Genomic DNA, 19,145 nt, shown 5'->3' on the forward strand with positions numbered 1-19,145 from the left:
CAGCCAGAACACACTGGTATGTGTCCGTGGGTAAGCACGAGATTGGATTCTTGAATCCGCTGCTCCCCAAGTGACCTCAGGGTCCTCAGCCCCCTCAAGGTATCTTACAGATGGTGCTCCTCATCAGAGCTGCAGGCAGATCCCATGCAGGCGAACACTGATCTAGTCCTAATAAAAGGAACTGTGCACAAGGTCTTTAGTATTAAACATGATAGTAAGCTTTGAAAAGAACTTGTATTCTGAAGAATTCCACTCACTAACCACTAACGAGGACAAGGTAATAAAACCCCTTGTGACCAACACCCAGCTACTGCAGTGAGCAACCTGGAAATAGTCTTATCTCCGCCACCACAGCCTGATTGTCTTCTTCATTGGATTATTTTGAAGCAATTTTCCGGCATTTTGAATTATACCACTTTTAGAACTGAGAAGATGGTATATAATGTACTTAGTTGGGGCCTTTTAGGGCTTTTCTAGGGTAATTTTCCATGCAAATGCTTCACATGTAAAATATTGTTAATATCATAAAACTCTCATGAAAGAGTTTGCTATATCCACTGTAGTGGGCAGGCAACAGAGAGGTGGGCTGTGGTCATCAAACAGGTGACCGAGAGAGTCATGGACTCCAACTCATATCTCCAGAACGGAACCTTTTACCACTAACATACACAGCTTTGTTAAGTTTAATTGCGTCATCTTTTAATTAGATTTCCCAGCAACAAAAGGTTTTTAAGCCTTCAACTGATCTTAGAGAAACACTCATAGATAATTAAAGATTACAGTTCATCTACTATGTTTGATGCAACCTACAGGAAGTTTTAATGGTAAAGAGGATGTTAGGAAGCAGATGTCTGAGGAGAAATACCTCCAGAATGAGTCAGTGTTAACAAGTTGAAGGGGAGACAACTGACAGAGGAAGAAACATATCTAATGGCAAGAGATGAAGACAGGCTACTCTGTGAACCTGTAGGTTCACTAATGATTGATTTAGAAGTGAAAAAAAGATTGACCAAGGGTCAGCATTGGCCAGATCAGAAATGCCAGCCCATGTGTGTTAATTATTTTCTAATTTATAAAATATTACCAAACATTATCAAACTATTTTTACTTGAGAAACACAAAAATAATTTTTTTTTTGTAAAGCTCAACCTACCAGTGGTATGGAGAGTAGATGTTGGCATGGTATTTGGCAAGCAAGCAGAAGACAGAAGAGTCCAGGACCAATGTTGATTTGTCCTGCTGAGACATATTAATGACTCAGAGACAAGAGCAAATGATGCAGAGGTGATCAAACCCAGGGTACATGCTGTTCAGACGTCCAGGACATGGTCACCTGAGATGCTGTGTGTCAGGCCCATCTGGGCAACTTCCAGAGCTGGGTGTGTGAGTCTCAGCACAGGAGAGGTATCTGGGCTTGGGGACCAGATGCGAGGATCATATGAGGCCGGCAAGTCATTGAAACCATGAGACTGATTGTGACTTAGAGAAAAAGATCCCGTGGAGAGAGTGAAGGCGGGACCCTCTGCAGCCACAGACTGTAAGGGGCAGAGGGAAGAAGGAAGGCCTGTGTCATTTCTCAGGGGCAGAGTAGACAGACAAGCTGGAGCAGAGGATCGGGGGACACCAGCCACCAGGAGGCTCTTCAAAGAAAAGAGGAGGAAACTACATCTCAAACCCAGAGTATTAACATTAAGGAGTCATGTGATCAAAGTGCATAAAAGCAGTTATTCCTAGAAGTTTGGGTGATTCCTTGGGTGATTCCGTATGAATGCACTTGTGTGTACACAGTGTGGACATAATTCTAAACCTTGTGCTGAAAAGCTCGTGTAGATTTATATGGAACTCTGGTAAATTACTAGATGCCTATTTCACTTATTCGTGAATTCATCTAACAAATGTTGATTGTGCATAAGACACTGGGCTGGAGTGTTATTATCTCTTTCTCTGGGAATTGAAAGAGATTTCGGTGGCAGGCCCTTCTCCCGTGGTAGCAGTGCCCCCTGTCCTGGGGAGTGCTGTCTCCTAAGAGCAGGTGCACCCGCCTGCCCTGGGACCACTGGGTGAGAACAATGTCTTACACACAACAGAGGGCAGATGATGCCTGGTGACAGGGCGGAGCCACAGTGGGAACAGAGGCCTTTGTGAGGGATCTGTCCATCAGCAAGATATCCCTTGGCACTGTTAGAGAGCACATTTCTCACTCAATGGTCTGACTCAGAACTGCTTTCCTTGTGCTGCTTAGAAGACCCCGTGAAGTCATGGATGATGAGATGTTCATGGCCACAGAATGCACCTGCCTTGCTGCCACAAAACCTCTTCTGTAACAAAATCATGTTTTTCTATTTATTTGGGACTTGCTCTGAACACTTTTATGACTTCTGAGCTATTTTTAGCTCCCTTTTAAAATTTTCTGATGATTCTTACTTTCTGCATGTTTTCTCCCAGGATCTGTGGAGGTTGGGCTGGGCCCCTCTAGTGCTCTTGGTTGTCACTAGGCCACCATTAATGTCATTGCATTTCTGCAGATCAGACCCTCTGGTCTGACACACTGAAGTTCTCTCCACCTTCATCCTACACATCCCTCAAACATGTGTTAACATTTCTTTTTACCCCAATAACAGAGCACACCATTTTTGGTTGTTTCAGTTGTTCCTAATTATGTTTTTGTAAAAAATATCATCTCCTTTGACTTCCCACTGTTTAAATAAGTTAAGATTCTTTGAGCTGCACTCATTTTTAAATTTAATTTTCTTATTTTTTATATTATTATTTTTTAGTTGTAAATGGACACCACATAAAAATAAATAAAAAATAAAAAAATTATTTATATTTTTATTTATTTTTATGTGGTGCTGAGGATCGAACTCAGTACCTCCCATATGCAAGGCAAGTGCTCTGCCATTGAGCCCCAGCCCCAGCCCCTTATTTGTTCTTTTTAGTTATACTTGGTAGTAGAATGTACTTTGACATATCATACACATATGGGAACTGCGCCCTTAAAAATAAGTTGGTATGTGTTAATTTTACTTTTGTATTGAATTACTTATCCCTCACTCCTTAATTTTGTAATAGCTCTTCTACAATTACAATAAAGGAACCATATTCTTTTATTTAGATTCAATTCTGAGTATCTAATTTCAAGTAATTTCCTAAGTAGCACAGGAAAACACATTCTTAAAGTGCAGAGTTTTTTGAAGCAAAATTTCTGAATAAACTGACAATATCTCTGTTACTAGAAAATAAATTTTATTAAAAAAAGAATTTTCTACCTGTATGAAGAATGAAGATGTGACTCTACTTTGTATGCAACCAGAGATATGAAAAGTTGTGCTCTATATGTGTAATATAAATTGTAATGCATTCTGTTGTCATGTATAACAAATTAAAATTAAAAATTAAAAAAAGAATTTCTGTCTTTTGCAAGTTATTTGTATTGGATAGACTCTGTATGGAATTTACATAGAGGCCATCTTTTAATTGCAAAAACACAGGCACAATTCTTTTGAGTTTATAAGAAATAACTATTTTTGTATATTGTCATTCAACCAAGATCACAGGTACAGTGACATTCCACTATCACATCCAAACTGGTAACTGAGAAACTCAGAGTTCCACCTCATGCCTTGAGGGCAGTACCTTTCAACCACTAGCATACATAGCATGATAAGTTTAATCTGTATCATCTTTAAAATTCAGATTTCTCAGGAGCAATAAAGGCTTTTAAAGCCTTCAACTAATCTTAGAAAAACACTCATAGATACATCAAAGATTATATCAAAGCTTACAATTTGTCAACTGTTTGGTGAAATATATAGAACATTCTAAAGGCTGGGAGGACTCTACAAAGTACCCTATACGTCAGCCACCTTGCTGGATATGATGGGTGACAGCAGGTGAGTGGCTCTCAGCTCCTGCCTTCAGCTTCTCACCTGATGTGGGAGACAGACAGGTGGAAAAAAATATCTTTAATACATGCCAGAAAAGAGTCATTGTTATAATGGAGACTTTAATGTGCGACAGAAATATTAAATAGCACACAGTAGGAAGATAATGATATGGACTGGTTTCTATGGAAGAGACAGGGTTTGAATTGAGCCCAAATGGTTCGAAGAGGCTTTGAAAGAGCACATCCTAAGCAGTAGTGATAGCTGAAACAAAGACAGAAACCAAAGAGAAGACACTGTTTAGAGAAGCAACACTAACCTCTGGTGTTTAGAGGCTTGTTTTTAGGAATATAGTGCCAGACAAATGGACAGTTTTGCAAAGAATCCTGAATGTCTGGCTGGGTAATTTTGACTCAGTGAGAAAGAGCACTGAAGAAGGGTACTACACAGAAATGTGCTGTTTTCCTATTCCTTTCTCCATGGCATTTAGAATTGAAATCACAGCAATATACTTTAATATGTATTAATATCATTATTATGATTTTCCTTTTTACTTTCCTGAATACCACCTTTCATATTGTGTCATTCTACCCCAAGGAAGGCTCACATTGTTACATCAGAGAATATAGGGAGCAAGCAGAAAAGGAAAAGACAAAGGCAGGGAGGAGTGGGGAAAGTCAGTGCAATGGTTAGTCCCAAGGTTGCATTTTGTGTTCTGAGCAGGAGAGTGGTCTTGAGTATTAATGTTTTTCCAGTATAAAAGGATTTTCTCCATTTATGTGGCCTACACTTAGGAGCTGGTGGTCTCTCTAGATCATAGCTCTCTTTCTCCAGTGTGGAGTGGACTCTACTCTGGGGCTCAGCCCCTTTAGAAGCAGCAAGATGTGAAGTAGAAAAGAAGAGGTGGTGGATAGCCCAGCACTCCGGCTCCAGCACACTGAGGGCTCAGAGGGGAAGAGCATCCTCCTGGAGAGGACTCTTGGCTACAACATGGTGGCCCAGAGTTTCTGCCTCCACATAGTTAAAAAAGCCCATTTATACCAGAGTGCATCTCTCCAAAGAGCACTGGAAGGAGAAGGCACCTGGAGACCCACCCGTGGAAGACAGAGCAACAGGAAGAAACGGGACGATGAGAATAGAGATGAAAGGCCATATTGCAGGATACTGAAAAAGGGTTTGCTTTCCCTTTTACCACTGAAAGACATGGGGTTTAAAGTCAAAGTAGCTCCATTAGAAAGGACTAAACTACATTTGCTTTGTGCACCTCAGTTCTGCACGTAACTTGTTTACCACTCAAAGTGTTTTACCCATTTGTAAAGAATTATTTGCTTTCATCGTATGACCACAATCAAATGATGAAGGACTAACGCCTTCTCGCCGACCGGTCAAACCTGGTGGACACCCGGGTCTCTCTCTTGTTGCCTGGACCACAGGGCAGAGCAAGCAATTCAGGGAGTCAGGAAGGCAGCTGGAGAGGCTTGTATGACCCCCGAGAAGGCAGAAGAGGAGCAGGGGAACAGGGAGGGTAAGGAGACCAGAGCACGATGCCTGGCAGAGAGCCTGTGACCCACCATGCTGAAGCCTCAGATTATTAGGGACCAAGGGATCACTGCACAGCGTCACTGTCCTCCACTTTGAGGTATGGGAGGCTGTGTTAAATTTATGCCTTTTAATTTCTTTTAAAATTATCCTTTTCTTATCTCTAATTCGGCCAATTTCATAAAATAAACTTAATGCTCTTTTTCGCTTCCTTATTGCCATCAAGCATTTAAACTCTCAACTAATCTCCGTGCATCCATTTAGGAGTTGAATTTAACAAATATTAATAGAGAGCTCAACACTTCAACATGCGCTCACAAATGCATTTGTCATTCTGTGTAAACCTGTCTTGTTTTAAACAAAGCATGAATGCAAGAAAATTAGAATATATGGCTAGTGATTCAGATCAGTGACTGCGGGGGATCCAGGGGAAGGATTAACAGCAGACGGAGGAGAAGCTCCTGCGATGGGGGCAGTGCTCCATATCATCCATGTCCTCCTCATACTGACCACATGGGTGCATCCACTGGTGATGCCGGTGGACATGGACACTTTAGTTGGTATGGTTTCATCAGATCTAAGTTACCTTCAACGAGGTCAACTGGAAAACAAAAAGACTATGGTAGACATAGAAATTTTGTCCAGTAGTTGAGGTTTATTGATGTAGGTTAGAATTCTTGCTGAAGCCCTTCCAAGCTGAGGGACCATGGATGAGTGACAACCCTCTAAACCTCAGTTTCTCTATCAAGTGAGATAACAGTGATATCTATTTCCTAGTGATTTTGTTAGGAAAATGTGGCAATGCATGTTAAGCCCATGGGCAGGAGGCCACGAAGGCTTAGCTGTACCTATACCTGCACCTGGAGAGTCAAATCGAGGGAATAAGAAAACTGTTACTAAACAATCTCAATAATATAATCCTCTACCACGCGGCCTGCGCAGTGGTTTCATTAATGAGGTTCTGGCATTCAGTTAGTTAGAAGAGATCAAAATAAAACACACAGACAGTACCTTATTTTAATGCTAGGTCCAAGACGGCTCGCCTCTCTCTGTTTCCCTCCTCAAGCCGCTCAGCAGGGCAGCGAGGATTACTCTGGGCTAGCAGGAGAGAGAGAGAGAGAGAACACGCCGGGGAGTAGCCTTTTATTTGGGGGGACAAGAGATTCAGGGGAGAATTCCATCCAATGAAGGTTGAGGGGGGGCTGCACTCCAAGGTCAGGGTCAGTGATTGGGTCTCCAGGGTCAGTGGTTACGCACACCCCCACACGGATGGGCTCTCTCATCAGGAAAGGGTCGGGATAACTCCGACACAGCCAGAGTGCCTCAGGCCCTTAACGGGAGTCACCCAATCACGTGTCAGAATGGCTCCCCACATAATCCCAATTATAAAACATGGTTGATAGACAGCTAGAGTCAATATATATACTTACACATATGTTATCATTGTACATTTTTCTATCATAAAAATATTCTTGCTTTATATTTCATTATTTCATGAGAAAAATGTCAGATTCAGTTTTTTAAATTTATCTCAGAAACTTTACATGGATGAGGTTTTTATTGTGCTTTTTAGGAGAGAGGATCGACAGTCTCCTAATCCTGCTCCTGGAGGGTTTTCATTTCCCAGGCTCCAATGTACATGCACCAATAATAAAAACCAAGAACTTTATAAGATCTTATTAAGAATAACTTCCTTTAAAAGTAAAAGATGTCCATCTTTGCTTCTGTAACCACTTTTGGAATGTTCTTTTAAGTTCTTATAAATCATCCTAATTTATGGCTCCAAGTGTCCTGATTACTTCAGTATGAAGTTAATTTATTTAAACACAGTCCGGCTTCTGATGCTGAGATTTACATTGTACCCAAAGATGGTATAAAACACATTTGCTCTCTCAGAATAAAATAATAAGAGTTATTGCTCTTGGCCTCTCTGTGACTGTTCCAGTGAACAAATGAATTGGCTTTTTAAAATGACAGCTAAAATCCTCACCACCTCAAAGATGGGAAAGGAAAGTGTTTACCACAAAATGCTGAAGTGGGGTTGCCCCAGAAGCCAAGAAAAAAAAACAGAGAAAAATAAAACTCTAATTTATTATTAACTTATTTGCAATTTATGTCTTACTTCCACTTGAATATAAAAAGAATTCCAGGGAAGGCATGAAGACGTGCAGATTGTAGATACAACTGTCTGCTTAGCAATGGGGTGCACTCTGCTACGTCATGGAATGTACTGCTCTTGGATCTGGTTTGCTTTGTTCCCACTGGCAGCACAGCAGGGAGGTTCTGTGCGTTTCCCGTTATGCAGGCTTTACCAGCATCGCCACAGACGTGCACAATGCAGCATCACATGGCTCCGAGGTCACTAGCAATTCAGCTCTGTTATAACCAGTGGGACCCCGTTGTAGGTGGGGTCTTTCCCTGGGTGAAGTGTCCTTGTGTGCTGCAAGGCTGGACTTTAGAAAGCTTGGAAGGAAGAAGAGGAGTGGAATTAGGCTATACTTAAAATCATTTGAATAAATGCTGAATGTCTTGAATCCACGTTAGTGATGATGGCAATCACACCACTTCTGCTGCATCCTGGTGAATATGCCTGTAATTTTGAACCGAGTCAATGACCATGTTGTGTTCCAGCATCAAGCCTCCCCACAGCCTGTTCATTGTAAACCATTTACAATAAAGTAGGTAAGAGTGAGCATCCCGGTAGGCAAAGCCATGATGGAGCCTGGCTCCTTACTCCAGTGGACAGGTAGCACGAGCGCCATCTCTCCAACTTAAGATAGATAACCACGATGACCAGCTCATGAGGGTTTGAAGGATTCAATTCAGTAGCTCAGGACACAGCCTGTTTTCTGCTTCTGGTGCCATGCAGGCTTGCCCATGGCCTCTCCCCCTCCCCACAGAGACCCTCCTGTGGCCTGGGAATCATGGTAAGCCCATAGCCATTACTATGACGCGATTTATGATCTCCTCTTCATGGTTGCTCTGTGCAAAATGCATGAAGCACACTTCACACCTGAAAATCATGTCTTCCTACAATTGTGCCTCATCCCTCTTTTCACCAGCTCACACATTTTTCTTGACCTTGTAGCCTGGACTGTCTGTGCCCTGTAATACCTTTTCCTCTCCAGCCTCCTTGACAGATGCCAGCAAGCCCAGCCTGTGCCCACTACAGTGGGTCACTGCATGAGCTTCTGGTCCCATTTCCACTCAGCCAAGTCTCCACACAGTTTCCACCTGACCAGTCACATGAAAAGTGACTGTGTGTGGGTGTCGCAGGAGGCTCCGACTGAGGCCTGCTGCTTCCACCTTCCTGCTCCTGGTGATGATATCTTGGGGCCGTCCCCTAAACAGTGAGAAATGATTTTCCACTCTTCTGCCTTACTATCTTACAGATCCTGGATTTCCTCCAACTCAGCACACACTGGCTCCCTCACCTCTGCCACCCACAGGACCTCAGGTCCTGATCGGATGGTGACCTCTGGTCCTGACCGGATGGTTCTTTTTTTTAGCTACACATGACAGTAGGATGTATAACTAAATGAATATTGTGTTAGGTCTATTTGGGCAGAATATACATACATGAAGTCTAACTTACTCTGTTAGGCTCCCAGTAAAATAGGAGGTATCACATGGCTACTTTAAATAGTGTTGGCCTTTTCCTTTAGTAAATTTATTAACACTATTCCGAGAGCATATCATGATCATGACTCAGTCATATGTGACATGGCGTTACCCTGGTCATGTGTATAAACACAAGGCTAGAAAGCCATGTTCATGGAATTTTTCTCTTTCCTCTTCCCTCCCCTCTCCCTTCCTTCATTTCTGAATTGGTGCAACCACTATGGAAAGCAGTATGAAGATTCTTTAGTGAATGTGGAGTATAGCCACCATTGGAGCCAGTTATCCTACTCCTCAGTCTATAGCAAAGGACTTAAAGATGGGATGGTTCTTACCCCACATTTCCATCCAGCTGCCCACTGCACTTAGAATGTTCTTGGAACCAGCACAACTCCAAGGCCCGGCTGTTAGGAAGCTCCCATTCTAGTAGGCTCAGCAGACAGTGAGCACAAAACTATCGAGTCAGCGACAACATCCAGTGACAACCACTTTGAAGAAATAAAGAAGGGTGATAAATAGAGTGAATGCAGGGTGTGGCTGCAGTTAAGGTGGTCAGTGTTCCACGTGAGAAGGACACAGAGCAAGTTCCATGATGGCAAGTGTGATTGTCAGCCACGGCTACTGTGACCCCAATGAGCGAGTGGACAGGAGTGCAGGAGAAGGTGGGGTGGATGTTTGTGGGTTTTCACTGGGTTGTATAACACCTGGGGTTCCTAGCTTTGCTAATTTTTCTTCTTTTAAAATTTATTTTTAACTCATACTAACTTAAAATATTATTTTTATAAAGCATTTGAAATTCTTACTGGAACAGGGTGGTATGCTTAAAATTCTCATATCCTGCCCAACATCCAGCTAAGTTGAGATTATGAAAGATATTCAGAAAACATTTCTATGATTATCTTGGGAGACTACAAATATATTCAAATATCATGTGAAGTTCCATTGAAATGAGCCAAGGATTCTGTGTGGTATTAGATAAAGTAATTTGTCATGAAGTTTACATAGTACTGTGAACATCTAAAGTAAAATAGGAGGTATCACATGGCTCCTTTAAATAGTGTTGGCCTTTTCCTTGAGTAAATTTATTAACACTATTCCAAGAGCATATCATGATCATGACTCAGTTTGGAAGTTTATTCATTACCATTTCAAACCATGAAAAATGCTGCCCAGGAGCAATGCTTCATTGTGATTTTTTTGAAAGTTCTACCATAAGTGTATAAATTTTCTTCCAATATTTCCAAATCTGTTTTAAGCAATTAAAATAATACAAACATTTAATTGAAAAATAGATTCTATAAACATAAGCTTTGAAAGCTTCAAGTAGTTTAATTCACACTGAGCATCACTATGAATCTGGAAGAGTTGGTTACAGGATGAATTATTATGTAAATATATGGTGAGGAGACAGTTTCCTGGGAAGAAGGAGGGCTGGAGTCCACAAGCACATTTGAGCAGAAGGCCTTCACAACGAGCAGCCCTGGGGAAGCAGATCCAGAAGCAGGCCACACACGGGGACCCTGGTTTCTGGAGGCCATGGAAGATAGTATTTTCCTCTGATGGTCGCTAGAGCCTCTCCACCCCACATGCCCTTTTCCGATGTCACCCTCTTACTTCAGGAGGTGTGGGCAGATTTCCCCTCACCCTTGAATCTGAGTTGGACTTGGTGACTTGCTTGGCCAAGAATGTAGCAATGAAACATTCTGTGGCTTCTAGGACTGTCACCATGAGTCTTGCTGCTTCTACCCACAGCTCTTGGGGTAGTCATTTGGGGTGGCCCTTCAGGGCATCCAGCTGTTGCTCTCTGTGGAGCCCATGCCACCCAAGGATGCCAAGGGCAGCTACTCACCAGTCTTCACAGAGCCCCACATGAATTACCAGCCACATGAGTGAAGAATCCCTTTGGATGACTTCAGATAACTGCAAGCTCGGTGGACATAAGCCTGGAACCACACAGACACTGGGAGTTGGAACTTTACAGCTGGCCCCATAAGCCCCCACTATCATAAGAGCCCAGAATACATTACTGCGTAAAGCCAGTTAGTTAATTGTGTGTTTTATAATATAGCCATAGATAATCAGAAGAGTGGGGTTCAAACATAAAAAGGAAAAAAAAAGCATGGAAGTACCTCAGAAGATTCACCATCACAGGGCTTTGGAGGGAGGTAGTCACCAATATCTCCTTTTGCATGGCAGTTTTTACCTACACTCAGCTCTGTTGGTACCTAGAAGATGAGGCAGACATATTCTTGGACTCCTACTTTACAAATAACTTCATAGAAATTTTGGGTGCCTGTCCCACACAGGTCTATCAAGATTTATAAAGCAAGATTAGACTCAAAAGAGTAAATTTTCTTTTTCTACTTAATTCTCTACAGGATCTTGAATTGTATTTTGTTTTTCTCATATACAGTGTTACAGTTTGGATATGAGGTTTCCCCAAAATCTTCTATGTTAATGGAGGAATGTCTAGAGGTGAAATGATTATGAGAGTTATAATCTACTCAGTGGATTAATCTATTCGATGGCTTAACAATTTTAACGGACTAACTGGGTGGTATTGTGGGCAGGTTAGTGTGGTGGGAGGAAGGAGGTCACTGGGGGCTTGTCCTTGGGATTGTATTATTTTGGTCCCCAGTTCCTCTCTCCCTGTCTCTGGCTACCATGAGCTGAGCAGTTTTCCTCCTCCACACTCTTCCGCCAAGATGTTCTGTCTGACCTCCAGCCCAGAACAATGGCATCAGCTGACCTTGGACTGAGACCTCTAAAACTGAGAGCCCCAAATAATCTTTCCTCCTCTAAGTTATCCTGGGCAGGTATTTTGGTCTTAGTGAGGAAAAGGTGAGTATCACACTGAGGCTCCATTTTTATCTATGTACTTACTGTCCAAGCACTTGCATTATTAGGTTACTTAGAGACTTTTTTAAAAAAAATCATGCCTGAATTCACCACAAGAAAATTCATTTTTCCCTGAAATACCCTTTGCCTCCATTATGCTTTACATTAGAATCTATACAGCCCTCTGCAATTTCCCATCTCTTCCTGATTTAGCTGTCTTGATTCTGGGATGACTGCAAGGTCAATATATGAAAATGTGTCACCAAATAAGATTTGGAGTTTTGCAAAACACGTCATGTCCATGAAAGTATGATTGGAAAAATACTTAGATCTCATTCAAAGCCACTGGCAAAATGAATAGTTAACAACTGAGAAGAAAAAATAAAGTTTCAAGTTTGGATACAAGGAAAAGTGTCTCAAAAGAGAATGATTTAAAAATCAAAAGCTTAAGATGGCTTAAGAAAGGTCCTTGCAAAACTTGATTGAATACACATACACACATATTTGTCTTTCTTGAGATCTTTACATATTTGCAAAATAATCTTTATTTTCATACTGGGAAAGTAAAATGTTTTCTGTATGGTGTGGTATGCATGAAATGCTGTAAACTTGTCAGTGAATTACACTAAGAATAGAACAATGTTGTTTGTTTTCTTCTAAGAATTGAACCACATTTGCAATTGTAAACAAAATTTGGTTAAATATTAAATTATATTTTATTACATTTTTAAAAATAATTTTAGTTGCATTGTTCAAGACAAAATTCTAATCAAAATCTTTTCCTGTGTTTCAAAAATGAAATTGTGGACTCACTTTAATGCTGATTCATTTCAGTGCCTTTCTTTGTATATTAAACATATGAATTATCCCCTGATGAGGAAAGAGAATAATATTTGGCCTCCAAGATTAGTGAAAAATAATTTATTTGATGAAGGTTTTCATTGGCAAGTTAATGGAGTATACATTCTTAAGTAACTTGGGGCTTGCAAGCTAAATAGGTTTTAACAAAATAAGCTCCTGGTATTGATTTACACAGAACAGCCACCATGATGGTTATGGGAAGTATAATTTTCTCCTGGGGAAGGATGAATCCAAAGGAAATTTTTTATTTGATTTTAGATCCCATAAGACAGTATCCAATCAATCTTGGAATTGTAAGACCCTTTCTTTTCTGATCTCCTTTCATCCCTCCAGGCAATTACTGTTACTCTACCATTTTCTGAGGAAATCACTGGGCACAAGACAAAGTCCCACCTGGTCCTGGGTGGAGATTAGCCAGAGCTGTTGATGTCTGAGCTATGAAATCTGTAGGGCGTCAGAATGAGAGTCAAGGTCAGGGTGGACCTTGAGAAGGGAGTTTGCTAAACTATGGGGCTTTGGGAATCAAAGAGAACCCTCTCGGCAGCCACCTCTGGGAGCAACACCCTGTGTTGGTCTGGGCAGTCAGTGAGGAACCCTGTGTGATTCAGGGGACAGGATAACTGGACAGGGGTTCAGCACCCACTCACCCCTCTCCCACGACTCCACTTGGCTCTAGGGTGGGCACAATCCCTCAGACCTGCAGCAAGTACCTGCTTACATCCTGTGGGCTTGCGGTGGAGGGCTCGGAGACCCGATAGGGAGATGGCAGCGCAGTGAGTGGGGGGCGCGGTCCTCCCTCCACCCTGGTGCTGTGAAGTGGCATCTGCACCCTCATATTAGATGCCTGGAAAGTCCCTTGCCCATCACTGGAGAAGCAGCAAGGTGGAGTCCCCTGAACCTCCACCCAAATCAGTGAGAGATGCCCTGTGCAAGGAGGGGAGCACACCGGGGGGAGGGAGGAGCAGGGGTGCTCCCCTCCACATGTGCATAGCCACAGAGGAAAGAGCCCCCTCTGTCTGGAAGCAAGGGCAACCCTGGGACTCTGCAGTGGGGGTGCAGAAGGAGTGATGTCCTCATTCCCAGCTGCACTTGTCTGTGTGAGTGGAATGTTCAAGGCACTTAAAATTCTGTCAAAAAACTTTAATGACAGCTAAGTTTAAAAATGTGGTATTTGGACTGAAGTTATGGCTCAGTGGCAGAGCGCTTGCCTAGCATGTGTGAGACACTGGGTTCAATTCTCAGCACCACATATAAATAAATGAATAAAATAAAGGTCTATCAACAACCAAAAAGTATTTTTTTTTAAATATGGTATCCATATACCTAACTTAGGTCTAATCTACTGGTCTCCCCCCAATCTCTAATTCTGGCCATGGGGTAGCTCTGGAGACCTGATAGTTTCCTGGATGTTTTTAGACTCCAAACTGGTTTCTCTGATGGTAAAGTGATGTATTTAATTTATGAACATCCTTGTGTTGCTGACTTTTTAAAAGGTCCCATAATTCCAAAATTGGGTGACACAGCAATAAACTTCTCCTTAGAGAACCTGGGTGGTCTCAGAGTCATTCTTAACACACTCTGTAGAAGAACAGGGATCTTAGTGGAGTGGAATCCAAGGAAACGTTCATACAGACAGACCTTAGTGTCAGGCCAATGGGAAATCAAAAGGCTGTGGTGGGCAGCAGCCTACAATGAGATGAATGTGATGCTGGTGGCCATGGGTCTCCATCTAGGGCCACTTTTATTTTGAAGGCAAGATCCTGTCTTATTCTTGAGCATAAAAGAAAGATGATGTAATACCCAAATAAACCCACATGATCTCTAGCCACATGATGGTTTCCTTTTCCCTTCCTGTTCCATCCCTCTCCCTCACTGAGGCAGCTTTTACATTCTATGACTGTTGAGTAAAAAGGACACCTGATTGAACATCATTTCCCTGCTTCCCTGTGTCCTCTTTTCCTTCCTCCACCCCTATCCTTTCTTTATCTGCAAGTTTACAAGGATGTTTCTTAAGCAAAACCCACGTGGGTCGACAGTGTGGTTGAGACAAGGGACCCAGGCTCGGGGGCTGTTTGTCCAGTCCCCATTGCTCTCCCACTGTGTGGGCTTCTGAGCTTCTTCATTGCATCAGATGACTAAGAAGAAACAATTGGTATTGTTAGAAAGCCCATCTGGCTCACCTCGAAAGAAGATGTAATGTGTGGGTCAAAGGCAGAGTGTCCTTGGTCTGGACTGGTCCATTGATTGGAGAAATGAAGTGAGAGTCTGTGGTGTGAACGTGTTGGGTGATGGGAACCTGCAAGAGCTGGAAGGAGGGTGAGAGGGAACCAGAGGGAAGAGTCACTGTGAGCAAATGAACGCAGAGGGCTGCGGGCTGGAGCCCTGAAACCTAATGACATCCTACTTATCGCTTCCAGTTTTTTATGCCTTGAGATGGATGCTTCCCTTGGTTCCTCTGATATTTTCCTGCACGTCTCAAATGCATACACAAAGAAATGTAAATTTTTCTTCCAATTCAAAGTGAATTTATTTTGCTTGGAACCAGGGGAACTGTGATGTATATAGAAGCTTAATTGAGAGAAAAATGCCCCACACGATGGATAGCCTTTGCTGTACACTTCATTAGGTACAGAGAATTGTAGAATGTGCACACTGTATTTCACAAAGCATTATTTATAACAATCACGGAGAAAAGTAAACCATGAAGCAGTATTCGAAGGGTTAATGAAGGATGGTGTAGTGGTGTGGGGAGCAATTGTGTGGCCACTTCAGATGTTTTCCAGGGGTGTTTAACAGGGGCTGTCTAGGTCCTCTGTTCCAGGAGGTGATATCTGCATGGAAGGTGCCTTTGGGACTTCGCAGTGTCTGTCCTGCATGTACCCTCATGCTCAGCACTGAGGCAGCTTTGACTTTCTATGACTGTTGAGTAAACAGGACGCTTGATTGAACATCACCAACAGAAAAGTCCCGCAATGGGAGAGAACCAACTTAGCTCACACTGGAACACAGCTCGTCTTCTCTTCAACATCATTTGCCAATTAGCTTCAATGGAAGCTACAAAATGTTTTAGTATGATTCCAAATATGTTACAGATTCCAATGAGTATATATAGTATTCATTTAGAATGATTATAAGATATATGCTGAAATGTAATAATCTCTGGATGTTGGAATTATAAGCTATTTAAACAATATTTTCTGGGAACTTTTCTATAATGAAACATTTTGAAATATGAAATGATAGTTATAATTTTTCATTTCTTATTTATAGTCTGTTAAAACAAGCACTATATGCTGGTTTTATAAACAACAAAATCCTATGTTGTATTCTACACTTAGTAGACTCTGATTCACCTTCAAGGCACCCTGGCTGCACTTCATATTAACACTCATTATTGATTTTTCTTCTGTTATCCAGTACTATCGGAGGGGTTCTGTTTAGCTATGGATTCCCCAAAAAACAAATATTCTTTTTATGAGGATCTGACTGAGCTGGAATTTATTGAGAAATAACCTCACATAGTCTGTCAATGATTCTGTTGGTGTAATATATAATTCTGGTTTCATAAACTCCTGAGCTATGTAGAAGACAGGATTCTCCAAGGATTTCACAAATCAATAATAAGCTTTGATTTTTGGGACTATAAATGTCTTAACCTCTACATGTACTGATTTTTCCATTTGCAACGTGATGTGTCATAAGCAAACCTAAATGACCTCTGAGGATAAGGTAAAATGTAGTACAAGTTGGAATAACAAAAAATATCAGAGTTAACGATGGCATAAACAGATAAAGATGTAAAGTGTTCCAATACCTTTTCAGAAAGGAGTATATTAAAAGGCCAGGGACACTTGATTAATACCACCAACAGAAAAGTCCCACTATGGGAAAAACCAACTTAGTTCACACATTGAACACACGCACATCTTCTCTTCACCATAGAGTAATTTCCCAATTAGTTTCAATGGAAGAGAGTTTTTTATACATTATATATATATAATCTTCAGAAAATGACTAAAGTAGATGTTTGAATCTTCTTTATCCAGAATAGGAAATGAAGGCACAGAGATTTAAAATGATTTTCCCAGTGCCACTTGGTTAGTGGTATTAAAACTAGTTTTTATATATTTATTTTTTTTATATTTTTAAAAAATATTTTTAGGTCTGGATGCACACAATATCTTTATTTTATTTACTTATTTTAATGTGGTGCTAAGGATCAAACCCCGTGCCTCACATGTGCTGGGCAAGTGCTCTGCCACTGAGCTGCAATCCCAGCCCCAAAGTACAGTTTCTAAAGCACAAATTGTTTCTTTCTACTTTGATGCTTTCTTCTTGTTACTAAGTTTACAAGGGTGAGATCTGTGGTGATAACCAATGTCCTAAATGGAAAGGAACTAATAGGCATCCAATAGCTTTATCTCTATTTGTGGACAGCATCTTAGAGCATATTATTTTTCCTACAGGTTTGAAGATTTATTAGTTTTCAAGTTGCTCATAGTTGCTATCTATTGCTGTGTAACAAATTGCCCCAAATCATGGCAGCTTAAACACTGGCAATCTGAGTTTCTGTGCATAGTTTAGCGGGGTACCTCTAGCTCAGGAAGTCAAGCCTCAGGTGGACCCTGTTCTTGTGTGAGGCTCAGCTGCTGTGAGGAGGGCAGAGATCTGCTTCCACTCCCAGTGAGGTGGTCCCTCACCAGGTGAGCCCTCTGACACGGCAGCTGCCTTCACCCAGGATGATGGTCCAGAGGAGAACACGAGAGAGCATTCAAGCCAGCAGGTGTGGTCCCTCGCCTTAATCTGAGAAGTGACATCCCATCCTATCTGCCATATTCTGCTCATTAGATCCAGATCATGTTCACAGGGTAAAACTCGTGTAGGGAGATGCCTACCAGAAGGTGAGGATCATTAGGGATAATCTTAGAAACTTCCAATCACATGACATAGATTATCGTTCTGAAAATAGAGGATCAGGGTACCTCCTGGCAAGGTTCTTTAACTCCAGAGTTGTTACTGTGGGTCACCAGTGTCAATTAACAGAAGGCCAACTTGTTATGGCTTGAACAAAAGCAGGAAATTGATTTGGTTAGGTATCTCAAGAGTATGTGTGGGCTGGGTTCTGCCTTTTCTCCCCGGGGCCTGATTTTCTTCCATGCGGCTTTATCACCTGGCAGCCCCACTGTGCGTCGTGCAAAGGTTAACTCTGCTAGCTCCAGGGGAACCTCCCGGGAGTGGGCAGCATGTGCTTGTACAGTGTCAGGGGCTGCAGGCTTTTCTGGACAGAAAGATAAAGTTCTCTGAATCGTTAAAACCACATCATGTGCCATCCTTGGTGTGGCGCTGTGGTCACTTCTACTTGAATCATGTGAACTAAGTGTTTTAGGGAAATTTGGCTCAAATAAAGAAAAAGTTACAGGGAAAGGGAGTCATATTATGGACAGAAAAAAAAATGTAAGATAAAAACAAAGAAACAGCCACAATGTTAGGGACTCAATTGGGTGTGTACCCTCTAAATTCACGTGTTGACGCCCGATCCGCAGTGTGACTGCACTTGGACTGGATGCCCGGGGGGAGGTGACAAAGGCTGTGAGGTCAGGGCCTGGAAGACATGCCAGAGCTCTCTCCTCTCTCCAGGGACACATGGAGGAAAGGCCAAGTACAGACGCACATCCAGACAGCCATCTGCAAGCCAGGGACAGAACCCTCCCCAGAATGAACTCACCAGAACCCTGACCATGGATTTCCAGCCTCTAGTACTTTCAAAACTAAATTTCTGTTCTGTAAGTTGTCCATCCTGTGGCATTTTGTTATGGAAGCCCAGATAGACTAAGACGCACAACAAAACAGATGTTCCTATATATTTTCAACAGTACTGTATGTTTTTTGTACAATGTAGAAAAGTACATTTCAAATTTTGGTTTCAGAAAATTATAGCACATTGGCCTTGATGATTTATAGGAATATTTTTCAACTATATATAAAACTCTGTCATGTTCAGTAACAAATAACCACATACTGTGTGGTTTAAAACAATAGAAATATATTCTCTTGCTGTTCACGAGGTCAGAAATCAAAGTTTTGGCAGAGCTTGGTTCTTTCTGGAGGTCCCAAGGGGGACTTCCTCACACCCTTCACAACTTTCGGCCTTGCTGGGGGTCCTGGTGCTCCCTTGCTCGTGGCTGCATTACCCTCATCACGGGCCCACTCCCTATCTGTGTGTCTGTCTTCTTCTTAGAAGGACATCAGTCATTAATTTAGGGCCTGTCCCAATCCAATATGAGCTCATTTTAATTTGATTATTCTGCAAAGACCCCTTTTCCAAATAAGGTCACCTTCTCAAGTACTGGGTTTGTGATTTCCACCCATCTTATGGGGGAACATGGCTCGACCCACAACAGTGGG

The sequence above is a fragment of the Spermophilus citellus genome (assembly GCF_964194105.1).
Source record: "Spermophilus citellus genome assembly, chromosome: 7".
Classification (NCBI taxonomy): Eukaryota; Metazoa; Chordata; class Mammalia; order Rodentia; family Sciuridae; genus Spermophilus; species Spermophilus citellus.